The sequence below is a fragment of the Rhinopithecus roxellana genome, chromosome 17, assembly GCF_007565055.1.
Source record: "Rhinopithecus roxellana isolate Shanxi Qingling chromosome 17, ASM756505v1, whole genome shotgun sequence".
Taxonomy (NCBI): Eukaryota; Metazoa; Chordata; class Mammalia; order Primates; family Cercopithecidae; genus Rhinopithecus; species Rhinopithecus roxellana.
Window position 1 is genome coordinate 82,662,193 of NC_044565.1, and position 15,918 is coordinate 82,678,110.

Below are 15,918 nucleotides of genomic sequence, written 5' to 3' on the forward strand. Positions count from 1 at the left end.
CTGACCAGTCATATGTCCTTAGAGAAGTCATTTTCCCTCTCTCAGTATCATCTGCAAAACCAGGAAATTCTGCTAACAATCTGCAGCTATGATATTCAAATCCTACACTTTGGCATTCAAGGTCATCTATAATATAACACCTGTCCATCTGTGCAGGTCTACTGTTAGCCAATATATCAGCTAGTAGTCAGCTGAGCTACTAAATGAAAATTACCCAAATATGTACCACATCATCCTTTCTAATGTTTTTATGGTTGTCCTCCATTACCCATCTCAAATGTCAAATTTCCCTTATAAAACTACTTTGATTGCCAGGAAGTTCCTTAAACGTCATCTGGGCCAGGTACAGTAGCTCATGACTATAATCTTAGCACGTTGGGAGGCTGATGAAGCAGGATTGCTTGAGCCCAGGAGTTCAAGGCCAGCCTGGGCAACAGAGCAAGACCCCCATCTCTACAAAACACTGATAACTGAAAGAGACATTTCAAAGCTACATATCTCAGAAGTGATGGAGCTAGGCTCCAGAGCAAATTCTGTGAATTTCTAGGCCATTTCTCTTCACACTACACCAACACCAATTGCTAGGATTCCCCAAGCCTATGAATGTTGCATTTGTGTCTCTCATAATCTACAGTGTGTGTGTCAAGAGTTGGCCAACTATGGTTAATGGGACAAATTCAACCTGCTACCTGTTCTCAAAGGGCCCACAAAAATTAAAATGTTTTACCATTTAAAATTACTGGAAAATAAAAAAAAAAGAATATTTCATGATGTGAAAATTATGTGATATTCAAATTTGTGCTCATAAATAACATTTTATGGAACACAGTCGTGCCCATTCGTTTACATATTTTGATTGCTTTCTCGCTACAACAGCAGAGTTGATAAATTATGACAGATCCTATAGTTCTCAAAGCCAGAAATACTGACTATCTGGCCATTTAAAAAATCAGCTCTCTGATCTTTGGCATATGTCATTATGTGTGTACTAATCTTCCTTTACCTTCCTGTGGCAACCCCTTCACCACACCAATCAATGTATTCACATGGGAGCACACAGGCAGGAACAAGGCCCTCTTTCACCATTTATATCTTCAGTAATGAGCTAACAGTTACTGAGCACTCAGGTATCAGAAACTGTTCCAAATATTTTACTAATATTAATTTATTACTCCTCACACAAATCACAAGCCTTTTTAATATTTTTATTCCCATTTAATAAAGTATAATAGATGAAGAAAGTAAACACAGAGAAGGCTAAGTAACTAGCACAATGTCAAATATACCACCTTTTGAATTCAAGCAAATGTTATAACTATCATGAATATGTCTGCTGACCTCAGAGACCTTTAGTCCGAGGACCCTAGGGTGGTTCATTTTGTTAGTCAGTATTCTCAAACTAGATGAGAAGTCATAGTTTCCTTTCCACCCTTTAGAATCCTTGTTAGACATTTAGGAATTCCTGAGGCCCAGAAAACACTGGCAAATTTCTGGAGGCTTTCTACACAGGGAAAGAAAAAAGAGGTGACTTGGTTGAAATGATTTCAGAGTCACAGAACTGGATTCTACTAGCTCCTATTTCAGTCTTATCAAATCATTTAATTTTATATGGCCTCCATTTGCTTATTTGTAAAATATAAAAATTAACACAAAGCAAAACTAGGTGATGTCAGATGTCTCTTCCAGTGCTAGCTATGGTATGAAGCAACAGAAGGACTGATAACGAGAAGCTCTTAAAAAAAAACTTCTGACAGCTAGCTGCATGTCCAGGGGAAGAAAGGCAGACAGGGAGGAGTCAGGGGGAAAGAAGCATTGACTGTGCCCAACACCGACTCACATATTTCAGCTTTGGAGGGTCCACATCCCCCAACATTTGAAAGAGCATTTTGGATGAGTGACTTGAAACTTCTGAGACACATTTGATGGGCACCTCTCCAAACTGTCTGATGCCACCCACAGTTGGGGCTCTAACACAGCCCACAGAGGAAGTTAAAGCTTGGGTGTAAAGTAAGTTGTCTGATTCTCTCAACCTGCTACCAGGATGGGATGCTATTCATGGAGCACAGCAGAGAACCAAAGGGTGGCCCTGGGTCCTGAGCTTTAAGGGAAATCTGAAGAAATTGGAAGCTAGAGAAGTTCCAGAAGCTCAAGTGTAAAAGCACCAGCATAACCATTTGGTGCTAAACAGATAAATTAAAACCACCTACCCTAGTAGAGGAAACAGAATCATCACCTTTAATAAAGGAACCAGTTAGCAAGTGGTCTATCCCTTGCCTCACCTCTGACTGGTACAGCGTCTCTCCTCCAAGGCCATGCTGGAAGTTCATCCTACATTTTGGTTTCAAGTGTAAAATGCATTTGTGCAATAGTTTATGTTATTATTTGTTTCAGATCCTGTTTCTGTGGCATGGTCCTGACTGGGACACAGAACAGAATGAAAGAGTCTAGAAACTGCCCTAACATTTCTCCACGGTTGCCTTGTCATAAATAAGCTGGGGCTCTTTGACATGTTTCAAAAGTGGCTAGGCCTTATTTGTTTCCAAAATCCTTTTCACTCTTTCTGAATAAATTAAAATGCCTCCTCCTCCGTGAAGCCATGTCCAATGTTCTCTTCTTCCTTTCAACTCCTTCAGCATTTTGCTCAGTTGCAGTGGAGTGATCTTTCTTGCTCAGCCTTGTACTTCAGTATACGTGTTCTAGATCATGATATTCCTGGAACAGAGAACAGTGTAGAGCATGGCTTTTGGAGAGCCTTCCTTATTAACCATTGCTTGTTAGCCCTTGGCCAAAGTTATTTCACTGAACCACAGTCTTCATCCTTAAGTCAGAATAACGATGCTTCCTTACCCTGCAGGATACTCATAAGCATCCAATGAGAAAACGTGTGTAAAGCATTCAGACTAGTCCCTGGCATATAAAAAGTGCTCAACAAATGTCACTAACTTTTCTTCATCATCTGCATTCTTTGAAAAGCCAAGCACAGGGCCTTGTATACACTGAGTGCTCCATAAATATCATGGTTTGAAGAAAATTGCTGGATCACTACCTTGTTTGACTTCCTCTCACATTGGATCCAACCAGGAAATTATTATTCTCACTTCCCATGCAATGACATCAAAGTAATTATTCTTTCTTGTCTTTTTTAAAAAATTAAGATGATCTTTAATATTTACATCTAGTTTCCTAGATCTGTTACATGTGCAAGAAACCATTTGTCTGAACTGGTATCACATTAGCATTTTCTAGGTTACGGGCATTAATACATAAAGCAAAATGATACAGTCGAATCTATTCAAGATTTTAAGGATATAAGCTCACTCTAGGGAAAATATTTTGCCCATTCCTCAGAGGACTTAAACGGTTAAATCTTCAAGAAAGCATCAAATTGTTATTACCCTCGTTGCTCTAGAAGCCAAATTTGGAGAGTTTATCTTTGCCTTTGTCTGGCTACTCTCTATCCTTCCATCAACATCCCCATTCCTGGGCACTCATATCCCCCAAACTTCCCCACCAAAACGTCCCTCTGAGTGCACTAACTGGGCAGCAACCTAGTTTTAAACTTCACATTCTCTGTATTTTCCTGTGTTCCAGGCCCTCAGGACTTTGTCTGCCAGCTGACCTGATAAACCAATCCAAGTTAAAAAAAAAAAAAAATGAACATATGCTAATGATTTGTGAGAATTAATGGTAGCTCCTTCTCGGATGGTATTTCATTTTCTTAGGGTCTACTAGATATAATTCCTTTATTCAAATGAATGGTTCTAATTGTGAAAGTTTCAGATCCTATTTTGCCCAAGAAATAAATGCTTTGAACCTGGGAATGTTTTGCCCACCCTCAAATCCCTGTATAGACTGCTGCCTGCAATGCACTTGCCCTTGATCACAAAAGCATTTTCTTGCTTCAGCTGCCAGAGCTTTTCCTCTTCCACGTGTTCCCCTCCTTATACAGAAATTCACTAGAAAGTTTCAGATAAGGGGGAAATGTGATTCACTTAAACTTTTGTCTTGTCACTGTCTACACTCTTGGCTAGGCAGATCAAAGGACAATCTCAAATGTAAATGTAAACACCTACTATTCAATATAGTCTCTGCAAAGAGAACCTACAAAAATCACTTGAGGCAGCAAGGACTATAAGCAACTGTCTTATAAGTTAAGTCAATACACTGGAAAAATACATCAGAAAATGGACTGTTTGATTAATACATACTACTGAGAACCTAATCATTGATTAGGTCTTCGAAATATGTATTATGTAAAATGTATTTTGTAATGTATATGTGTGCATGGAGGGTTGGGGATGGAGGATGACAGAGTGGGGAGGCCGGTGAGAGAGAGACAGAGAAAGAAAAAGAGATTTTGGAAGATGAAGAAAGAAAACTGAAAGTAATCCCACCGTACTTAATTAGGCCCCACTGGACTAGTCCTGAATCCAAATCCAAATCTCAAAGGCAGACCTTGAAAGCTCACATTCTCAGAATCTAGTCCATTCCAATGGGTCAGAAAACACCTGATATTTATTTCCACTAAATCTCAGCTATATCTCTAGGGAACAGAAATACCTTCATTTAAAAAGAAAAGTGGTAACAGCTAGTACAGAAATCCACTGGTTTTGTTAGCCACCATTACTACCAAGAATTAGAGTCAAAGTGATAGAAAGCTAAAGGAGCCATAAGTGATGTCAGATAGGATTCAGGAACCCAGAGAAAGTCAGGGAGAATGTTTGCCACAAGAGGGAGCAGTAGAATGTGGTCAGATGGGAGACCATTTGGTAGGGGTTATGATGAGGGGTCTATGAGGTATGGGAGGTTATGATGAAGGATTTAACTACAAGTATGAGTGACATTTGGATAATATTTTAGCAAAACACATTTATCCTTGGGGGCAAAAACAAAGAAAGGGACCAGAATGAGTAGAGATAATAGCACACTGATTCCTAAATTCTTAGCAAATACAAAGTGACAATTTAATGTTTACTTGAAAGCAACATACACACATACTACAAAAATATAAAACATGCAACATGTGTGGTTTCATAGCCTCTTTTAGAGGCTGCATTTCTTTTCCAGATTTAATTTATATTTCGGTTTGAATTTTGTTTATTTCCATGTTTTTAGGGCAGTCTCCTTCTTACCTATATACTATCCTCCCTGTACCTAAAGGCATCACAAACAAAGAACTTGTCTCACTGAATTGCAACATAAAAAAACAGACAGACATTAATGTCCCAAAATGCACTTACTTTGAGGCAACCACATCTATGGCTTGCTTTTTAAAGGGGAATTGCAACTTCCTTGGATCTGCCGAGCTTTTCTCATCATTTATTTTGTCAAAGAAATAGATTGAATACTAAGAGGAAAGGAATCGTGCTTATTTTGCAAGTAAATAGAAGTCTATTTTTGCCTGGCAAAAGCATGTTAAACATAGCTTTTTAACAAATGCTGAAGTTCTCTTGGAATATATTTTATTTTTTCAAAACATAGAAAGCTTAATGGAGCAATTAACATAATTCCTGCAAATAGTCCTATAGGTGTTACTGACTATATTGCACCTTCCTTTTTTATTTTACTGGGAGTCAAAGCACTGTTACTCCCAAGCTCTTTTCTTCTCCTGGCCAACAAAAGGACTATCTAATTCTTAATCTGAAACGTTACAGTAGAAACCATTATATAATAATAATAATAATAAAGTAGACAGGTAGATAGATACAAAGAAAATACAGCCTTCATATTATTTTAGTTCATTACTCTCCTCTTTCAGCCCTGTTAAGCTTTCAAGACAGAGTAAATTAACTCTGATTGTCATGACACTCTTACATCCTTTGTAGCCCTATACAGCTCAACAATAAATAATGGTTTATCTCTGCTGCTCAGTCCTTTCTGTTGCTGTTGTTTTTCTAGGAATTAATCACTCCATTTTTTAAAAAAAGACAACAACCATTTTAAGGGGGCAAAATCAGGGCTTCTTTTATAGGAGGTGTGAGAAATCTTAGCTAGAGAGCTGTGAGATCCCAATGGAATTCTTCAAGCAGGCAGAATTTGTAAAATGAAAAGCATTAAAGAGCACACATCTTGCTTCTTGATGAAATAAGTAGGTCCTCCCCCACCTTCTCACTCAGAAGGCCCGAAAGATGGAGCTAGTTTTCCCTTCCTTCCTCCTGCTTTCACACCCGCCTAACCTCCCATTTAAGCAAGTTTAGCAAACCCAGAGAGCTCAATCCAAGTAACACAGGATTTGAAAGAGGAACCTAAAACCAATCATCCCTCTTCCGGCTTTGTCTTCTTACTTGAAATGAATGAAACATCTAGATTCATTTTCCTTTTTTTTTTTCCTGACTGGCTGCAGGAGTAGCTTCGAGAGAGAGAGAGAAAGCATGTGAGTGTGAGAGAGAGAGTGTGTGTGTGTGTACGCGCACACGCGTGCACGCTGGTGGGGGCATGGGAAACAGATATACTTTCAGAATTCTCTCCTGGTGGCTCCCTCTTTCTCTTGGGAAATCTTTGCACAAGTCTCAGATTGTGCATGTTCAACTGCTCATATCTGGAGATACTCCAGCAATGCCTTTAACCAGACCTGATCAGAAATCTCCACCTACTCAGCTAGAGGCTCCTCCATGATCAGGACGCTTGTACTGTCTTCACCACATCTGTCATTTTTAAAAAAGCTTCTTCCACTACACCTCCCACTGATATCCTTTTTTCTCTCTTTAGTCTTTACACCTCCAGCAGGACAAAGTTTGTATTGTTATATTCACAACCACTAGTAGCTGACTAGCAGGAGAGATAGAGAGCGGCTTCAGGGGAGGCAGGATTGGGGTCTTTAAAAGGATACCTAGTGCAAAGCATGACTTTCCAATTACTGCGTACAACACGCACATTGCTCTCTTCTAAAAATGCTTTGTTAAATATCATCAACCCTGCTCTCAACTCAACCACTACCACTTTGGAGAGGGAAATACGAATTGCCAGCCCAAGCCATTCATCAAACAGCAACAGCATCCACGGGGTTGGGGGGGGGTGGGGGGACGGGGGTGATGCAGGGGGTGGATTTAAAGAATCAAGGATGCACACATACTGTATTTTCAAGAGCATCGCCTGGGCAGATTTGGTTTCTTTGGCCGGCTGTCCAGCTATAAGACCGCCCTCTTCTTCATTAAGGAGGAGCCAAAAAGGATATCTTCACATTTCAGAACACAGACCACTTCCCCCAAGAGCCAGCAAAGCTCCAGAGGCAGAGAATGGAGCTGCAAAGTTCCCTTCCAATCTCTTAGGGAAAGATGCCTCTGTGTGCAGAATCCCCAAAGCACACCACGGCACAGTGCCCAGAGACGGGGACCTTGCAGCCCACTCCCTGCTAACCCTTACATTTCTTCCTCGTCTGTCTCTGCCCCGCCACACCTCCCTCCTCTCCGCAGTCCGTGAATGAGCACCCAGCGCCCGCTGGAAAAGAGAGGGCTCGGAAGTGTGGCCTTGGTGAAAGACCCCAGGGATTACCGGGAGGAGGGATGACCGCGGAGAAGAGTCCAGTGGGTGGGGACGCCTGATCCCCAGCAGCTCTGCGTTCGGGGTGGACTTAGCTCTTCGCGCCCTGAATCCTCAGAGCCCAGCGCGGTGCAGGGTGCAGCATCTCTCCTTAGCAGCCCTTTCTTCCTCCGGCAGCCTGCACTGGCAGGCAGGCACCCTCACGCCCAGACGCACCAGCCCGAGCAATTTCACTCTGGGAAGCGCGGACACCCAGAAAAATGTGCAGGCGCGCACCACCACATCACACACACACACACACACACACACACACACACACACACACACATTTAGAAGCCGCTTGTTTGCCAAAGCAAAGGGAAGTGTAGCCTTACGAGCAGCAAATGGAAAACAGTTCTCGGTCTCTGACCAAATGCCTTCTGCCTGCCCATCATAAGATCCTACCTGGTTTGGGGAGTGTGAATGGATTCTTCCTCCGTTCCTCCACGCTAGTAGGAAATACGGCGCACTCCCTCGTTTTAAACAGCTCCCGATCAGGAAGAGGTCGCTCCCATCTTCTGTGGGAAGCACAAAGCAGGCGGCGGCGGTAGGCTGACTCCCGTGCAGCGCCGGCGCGAGCGGGAGCGGCGGCGGCGGGCAGCGGTGCGCGCGGGCGGGAGGCAGGCGCGGAGGCCGGGAGGCTGGGAGGGCCGGGGCCCGGGCGGCGCGCGCGCTCCCCCTGTCTCCCGCGCACACTCGCCCGCCCGCCGCCCGCAGTCTCGCACTGGCTCACACGCGCGCTCGGCCCCGCGGCCGCCGAGCACCCCAGGGCCCCCTGCGCGCCCCTCAGGCTCCCCGGGCGATCGCGTCGGGGCAGAGACGGCGCGTTTCTGGAGCACGGAGAGGGTGGGGAGCCCTTCCAGCCTCCCAGCCTCTGCCGGCGAGCAGCTTTTCCGATTTCCTGCCGGCTCTCGGCCCCGCAGTGCGTTGTGGCCGCGCGCTAGCGCTGTCTCCCGCACCCAGCCCATCGATGACACGGGCACACAGGCACTGCAACTTTTCTTTTGAACCCTCTTCGCCTCTTCCGCAGACAGAACCCTGACCCCCAATTCGCCTACCCGTTTCTCACCTCTGAGTTTGTTAATCCAACTATCTTTCTTCCCCCACTTCCTGCCCTTCTGCTAAAGGAAGCTTTCTTTTCGCAAAAGGGTCTGAGCATATATCAGCGATTTTTTTTAAATCCTCACCCTGTGTTTTTCTACATACCAGACATGCACAACTATACGTTGTGCATACTAGATGCTGACACAAGCTAACAGGTATATTGGGGGGAGGGTGTCCTCCGGCCAAGAACTGGAAAAGAGTCTCTGTGTTAGTGTTTCCCTCAAAGATGCAGCTCACCTGGGAATAAAGACCCTGAGGCTGTTTCGTGTGAAAGCCGTACTGGTTTTAAACTACAGTGAGGAGTAAAAGCCTAGCATTAAGGTTGAGTTGGGAAAGACCTAATGCAGCAATCGACGAACTGTTCTTTGCCCTTTCCAAGAGAAGCATTATCATTGCCAATAAATCACTTTCCCCATAATTAATAAAGGAGCACTGCACCAGGCCTTTCCTCTCTTGACAGCTCATTCATTCTTACAAGCCCTTAATGACTTCACGTGGTGAAAGGCTAGACCTGCTGTGGAGTTCACTAGCTCCCAAACCTGGCTGCGCATCAGACACACCTGGGAATGTAGTCAGATGCTGTAGACTCTGAGGCCGAATCTGATGCAGACTCTCCTGTTGTAGCTCTCAAATGGGGCTCCAAATTTGTATTTTTAAAACACCAGTTGCTACTAGCCACTGATGTCGTTTGCCAAGGTGTGGGGGGATTAGGAGCAGCTACTTGGGGAAGGTGGGAGAAGGGACGTGCAGAGCACCAGGCAGAAAGTTTTTTTCGGTGGAGACGTTCCCCCTGTACTTACGGTGCAACCGGGGCAGTCACCACAAATGATTCTGACTCCAGGAACCTCAGTTTGCCTCTGCAACAGAGGGACGGAATGGAGAAAATAGCCTCTTCTGCCTCTGCACCAGTGGCTCTCAATCCTCCTTGCACCTCAGAATCGCCTGGACCGCTTTATAAATCCCAGTGCTTAGGCCACACCCCCAAATTGATTAACTTTGACTCTCTGCAGGTGGGCCCCAAACAGACTTAATTTGTTTGTAAGATGCCTGGTTGATTCCTATGTGCAATGAAGGTTGAGAACCACTGCTCTAGGTCAATACTCCTCAAACATGAATGTGAGTATGAATCACATGGGGATTGCAGTTTCTTTTTTAATACACTTGGAGTAGTCCTGGGGTAGGCATGTGTTCAAGTGATGCTGATGCTGTCTGAATAAGGACCTCACTTTAATTAGTCGGGTCTGTTGCCAGCAGTCATGGATACTGACTTTGTAGAGGATACTGTAAACTGCTTCGTGTCGCATAAATTTGCAGGAATCGTTCTTCCCTGAGAACATTTTTCTTTCCTTGCTATAAGTTAAATTTTCTTGGAAGCTACTTTCCACACAAACTTGGTTACACTGCACTTACTAGTGGATATAAACAGAGTGACCTGTGGGAAGAGACAGAAGGTCACTGTCTCTTTTAGAATATGTCCTCTACCAAAAATTACTTACAGTCCCTGAATTTAAGGGAGTGTCAGTAGCAGATATTTGGATCACACTCAATGAAAGGGGCTTGGAGAGAAAAGTAGCTGCCTTCTAAATGACACTAAGGAAAGCATATAACTAAAGACTCCACTCATAAGAAATAGGACACAGCTGAATGAAGGAACAAAGAGAAAGCTAAATAAAAATGTGAGTGGGCCATATCTCATTGGAATAGATTTCGTGGAAAGAATCTAGCCTCTTTTTGCTATCATGGGCCACTTAGTGAAAGCTGAGATTTTCTTGAAATTGTAAGCATGTTTGTGACATGGAGTGACAAGAACCCTGTTCTTTAAATGTCTATATTCCAGTGATGCCCAAAATCTGTCTTATGACTTTTTTTTTTTTTTTTTTTTTTTTTTTTTTTTTTTTTTGCTTTGACCATTGAAACTGAAAGGCTACCTCTTGGCCTTTTCTTCCTCTTTTCCAATCAAAACTGCTTTTAGACTGATTTGGATTCTTGGGGAAAAAAAAATGGTCTTCTGTTTATCTAGAACTATTGAGAGGCAGCCTAGTGCCTAGCGATATGGCATCCTTTTTGGTTCAGTCAGTTTCTGAGCTCCTAATTTTCTTTGCCTTTCATTTCTCATTAAAGACATTTTTATAATGGTTCCAGGGCCCCAAGGCAAATCCAACCTTTTGCTCCCTCCTAAATGTCATACATGAGTGGGTTTTTATTGTGAGAATTATCAAAGGCTACATCACAGACACAAGGCTGAGGAAGACTATGGTTCTGAGAAAGGAAAAAATGAGGCTGCTGCAGTCTGTGGCTTTGGAAAGAAGAAACGTTCAATGGAGGAAGGTGATAATTTACATTCTAATAGCAGTAATGTTTCTTAATGGCAGCCTTCCTTATTGATTGCCATTCTTTCCTCTGGACTTGGAATTAAGTCACCGGTCTCCACTGTTATCTAACCAAAGCAGTATGACACAATCATTCAGGGGACTCCACAGGGATATCACTAAGATTTGATATATTCGAAAGATGGTTCTGATGTTCATAAACTATTTCCTAGGAAACCTTCAGGGGATCTGTTAGCAAACTCATTTTCAGACCAAGTGTAAATATTGTGAATTAGGCTCTACTTTTAATCTAGTCTATAGAAAATTTAGACATGTGATCAGGTTACCAAGGTTTTTAAAAATATTTTATAGTTTACTAAAGCACTCAATATTTTTTCATCATAGGGAAAACAAGCACAATCCTCTGTTGAAATTCTTTTCATTTTTACTTTGAATTACATAAATCAGAGGTACTTCTATTGTCTCTTCCATTGCTCGGAGCTTCTGAAGTATGTTAATATAGTCTTAGTCATCCCTCACCTCATTTCTTACTCTGCCAGTCTTCACTAGTCACCTATCTGTTCATTCATAGGCTCAATTTCATACTGATTTCTACATAAGAAAATGTTATTATATAATAGCACCCCTAGCCTGGCCAGTGAGTGGAGCTTAGAATTAGTCATTTTTCCATACCTAAGAATCTCAGGTGAACCATTGGGTTCCCAGTTTTGCTCTTTAGGTTTTCTTTGCTGATGAGTAGATCTAAGGTTCTTTGCTTTGGGGACAACTTTGAGAATTCTTTGTTGACTTCTAAGTGCTATTCTTCCTCCTCCCTGGAGACTTGTTCCTGCAGTTAAACTTTTACTTCTCTGTTTTGTTTTGACCAGTTGAACACCACTCTTGTACCTCACCCAGTTGTAAGCCCTGCTCCTGCATAACAGTCCACAGACTGGGACAGCCTTCCTGGCAGACTCACAGTCACAACCCTCCTCCTCTCTGCATTACCATGGGGTCAGCTACTTCCTCTGAGTCGCCAATGAATTTGTCATAGTCTTTGGACATCAGAGGCCTGCAATTCTACATTTGAGCAACTGATATTAAAGAATTAGGTTTGTACAAAATCCTGACACTTCTGTTTTCCATTTCTGCCCCTTATTAAATTAAGGAAATATCTAGTCTCTATCCCACAACTTTATCAATGGTAACTCAATGGCAGAATCATTAGCTAGAGCTATTAATTAGTGGGTCAGAAAATAGTAGCAGATTGGTTAAGAGCCAAGGCTTTAGAGTCAGAATATCTGTGTTAGATTCTCAAATCCAGCTATGTGACCTAGGGGAAGCTTCTTAACCTCTGAAATCTCAGTGTCTTTGTTTGGAAAACATGGATCATAAACTCTCCTTCAAGGTGCTATGGGAAGGATAAAATGTATATAGGAAGCTTGGCATAGTTCCTGATCATAGTAATTGCTGAGCAAATGATATTGCTGTTATTATTATTGGTAAATATTATTGGTAAAGTTTCATGAACATATTATCAATGTAAATTTTAAAATTTATATATAATTAGATTCTACATAATCAGGTCATCCATTATTGATATTGATTATGCTATTGTTTTTGTTATACAGAGTTCTATGCAATGAATAACCCAGAAAAAAATATATGTTTCTACATCAAGACAGTACCTTTCCTCTCTGTAATGAAAAAAAGCTGCTTGTGCATTTTCTGATTTTGTAAGTACAGAGTGTGGTTAGTGATTGATTAAAAGGGGCAATAAATTCTTCTCTCCTTCACAATAATTCTTTTCCCTTATGTCTGGGTATCAATTTAATCTTATCTCTATTATAAACTGAGGGTAGAATTTCAAAGACAGCCATTTTTAGACAAATCCTGCTACAACTAAAATTTTGATTGTCACATTACATTAATTTTATTAACTAGGAACTTTTTCTGTAGGGCATAAACTTCTTAACTAAGTTTATACAACATACTTTCCTCAACATTGATTCCAGGACTGTTCATCAAATAGGGACTCAAGATAATCTCCCTGGGGTGCCTTGTACCGGGCAATTGTTCCCTACAATCCAGTTCTGAAGCAATGTCCCTGCGAGATTACACTTCAGTCTTTTTCATAAATCTCTTTTCCAAGCCACCGTTTATGATATACAACTCCCTTGCTGTATCTTCAATTGCTGTTCACTGATTAGACTCTTCTGAGAGCTGCCAATGTTTTAGTGCTTACCACAATGCTCAGACAGTAGCCCTTGAAGATGAAACCTAAGGGGAAAATAGACTAAACTTACAGGTGTTGTATTCCATGATTTTAATGATGCTGATTCTGCTACTACTGCAAGTGTCTGGAAATAATGAAACTGTATGCTCTCGTCTCTTTAAAAATTTAGACTCATACAGTGTGACCTACAGAATCCTTAGTAATCACAAACAAGTAATATTCAGAAACTGCATTCTATTTCCCCTTTTAAAAGTATTATCCAGTCACACAAAAGTCACCTTTGGGTTTATTTCAGCAGTCCTAAGAATGTCTTTATCAAACCAAAGTATAAATTGTTTGTGTAGACATTAACATTTTTTGCCACCTCGAATTTAATTTTTATGTGAGAAATCCTTATGAACTAGTGGGGGCCGCTGTGATTACTCTCATTTTACAGACTGAGAAAGAAAGCACAAAGAGATTTGCCAAATCCTGGCTGTATGCATGTATCAGCTGGGTTATTTTAAAAAATACTGAAAGCTGGGTCCTACCCTTAGACATTCTGTCTCTATTGTTCAGAAGTCGAGTCTGGGCACTGTTTTGTTTTGTTTTCAAGTTTTTGGGGATGGTTCTACCATTCAGTCAGGGCTGAAAACCACGGGCCTAAGGTCAAATAGCTAATTTGTAGCAAAGACAAGTGATAAAGCTCTTTTACATCTGGCACAACTCAGTTTCTTTTCTGCTGCTCTATCGAATTTCACTATTTAATATAATATAAAAATGAGGACTTTTCTTGGAAATTTAAGAGGACTTGCAAATGTTTAAGGGCCTTTTTGAGTCCCTAAGGGGCAGAAGTGGGTAATATAATTCACCTGACATAGGCAGATTGGAGGATATGATCTAGAAAGTCCAGTCCATTACCATGGGGCCCCCTTCTAGTTGAACATTTATTCCTCAGCATCTAGAGCAGTTTTTGGTGCTTGGGACATGATTAGTAGAACACGTATTGTCCCCTGTAAGGGGACTGGTGTAGATGGAAAGAAGGATTCTGGTGATAGGGTAAACTCTTTGGCCTCTCTCCAGTGCAAATTGCAACTTAATAGCAATCATCTCCTTGTAGCTGCAGTGCAGGCTCTGGTTAGCTGACACAGTCACCATATCTACACCGTTATTCTGCCTGGCCACCTGCTCTGCAATGACAGACAGATTGTCTGTGACATTGCAGGAGGAGGAACCACACGGAGGCAGCAATCTGACCCAGCCTCAGGCTTGAGTTTGTAAACTAACCCTTTGTCAGTTATCTCAGGAATTACTTGTAAGTTCTTATTTGGCCCAATTTGTGAATAAGTCAGAGAATCTCTTATTTCCTCTATTAAGAAGGGTTAACTAGGCATGGGATTTATGAGCATTATTCTTGTATTCTTATTTATTATTTTTCAAGATTCAAGGAACATGTAAGTTTTTTCCAATGTCGGTCATCTGGTAACTCTGATTAAAGGAAAAAAAGCTGGGTAGAACAGAGAAAAATAAAACACAGCTGAGAGTGCCATGAATTCATTTGTTCATTCATTTCTTCATGTATTTTTTCGACAAATGTTTGTAAGGATGGACTCTGGGTCAGGCACTGTCTCAGACACTGGAGAGACATCAGTGAAAACATCAGTAGAAGTTTCTACTCTCCTGGGACTCACATTCTAGTGAAAAAATGACAGGCAACAAGCAAAATAAACAAATTAACACATTGTAGGGTGTCATATGGAGATACTCCTATGAAACCCATAAAGCAGGAAAAAATAGAATAGAAAAGTTTAGGGAAAGTACTAGTTTAGGTGGTCAGTTCTGCAGAGACTTGAGTGAAGTTAAGATTTCCTGTTGATACCACCATCCCTTTTCTGAGAGTCCCAAGCAGATGAAATGATATAGGACAGTATTTTTTTGTTTGTTTGTTTTGAAAATTTGTTTCTGCCCTGTATTGAGTTTTCTTTTGTTTTTAGGAATTCCTTCCTCAAAGCCATCGGACTTAATCAGGTTTAGCAGCAGAGGCATGGCCGTATGACTTGTACCACTGTGTTTTGGAGCATATTCATATTAAATAAATCCAAGAGTTGTTTCAAAAAGACAGACTGCCACCAGGGGTTGCACATAAAAATAACTGTTCCTTCTAAGGCAGAGTTGCCACAAGAATTCTGAATGCTTCTTTGGTTTAAATTATAACATCTTACTAATGCACCTGGATGACCAACTTTATAAGTAAGCTCTAGTGGGTGAACCTCTTGTCACAAAGTCAACAGCATTGGTGGGTGGTGTTGGGGAAGGCCATGAGAATCATGTATGTGTAACTTAATGATGGTCCCAGTGCTGCTTTCTATGGGTCCATCATACCTCCTTTTCCTTTTTCCTGAATTCTTACCTGAAATTATACTATACACAACACACACACACTGTTACACAAACTCACATACGCGTTCACGTATATGGCTTGTAAATATGTCCAAATATTTAATTATTGAAAAATCATCAATTGCAAATTTGCAAATACCCATGGAAATCATAGCTGACCTCTTGTTTTTGTAAATTTTATTTAACCTCAATGGTTTTTTATTTGCAGAGTTTTGTATACTTAGTTTCCAGTCTACTTAGAGACTAAGGGCCTAAAGCAGATTACAACTCATATACTGTGCTTTTCTGAAATGAATGATATCAGATTTGAAGTCTAAAATAGATATATGAATTATGTATCTCATGGATCTTAAGAGAGGTTTTTAATTTTTCTCT

The 15,918-nt window shown here is 41.4% G+C and overlaps 1 protein-coding gene across 11 annotated transcripts in view; it reads right to left on the bottom strand.

Annotated features, from left to right (window-relative positions):
- Window positions 1-15,918, bottom strand: part of SLC8A1 (solute carrier family 8 member A1) — a 390,660-nt gene that overhangs the window by 326,263 nt on the left and 48,479 nt on the right. For 5 of the 11 annotated variants that reach the window (XM_030921335.1, XM_030921333.1, XM_030921334.1 and 2 more), the window contains exon 1: window positions 7,924-8,097. The exons of the other annotated variants lie outside the window; for them this stretch is intronic. The gene's annotated coding sequence lies outside the window, so the exon portion shown is untranslated. Of the gene's footprint in view, window positions 1-7,923; window positions 8,098-15,918 lie in introns of those variants that run through there. 11 annotated transcript variants of the gene reach the window in all.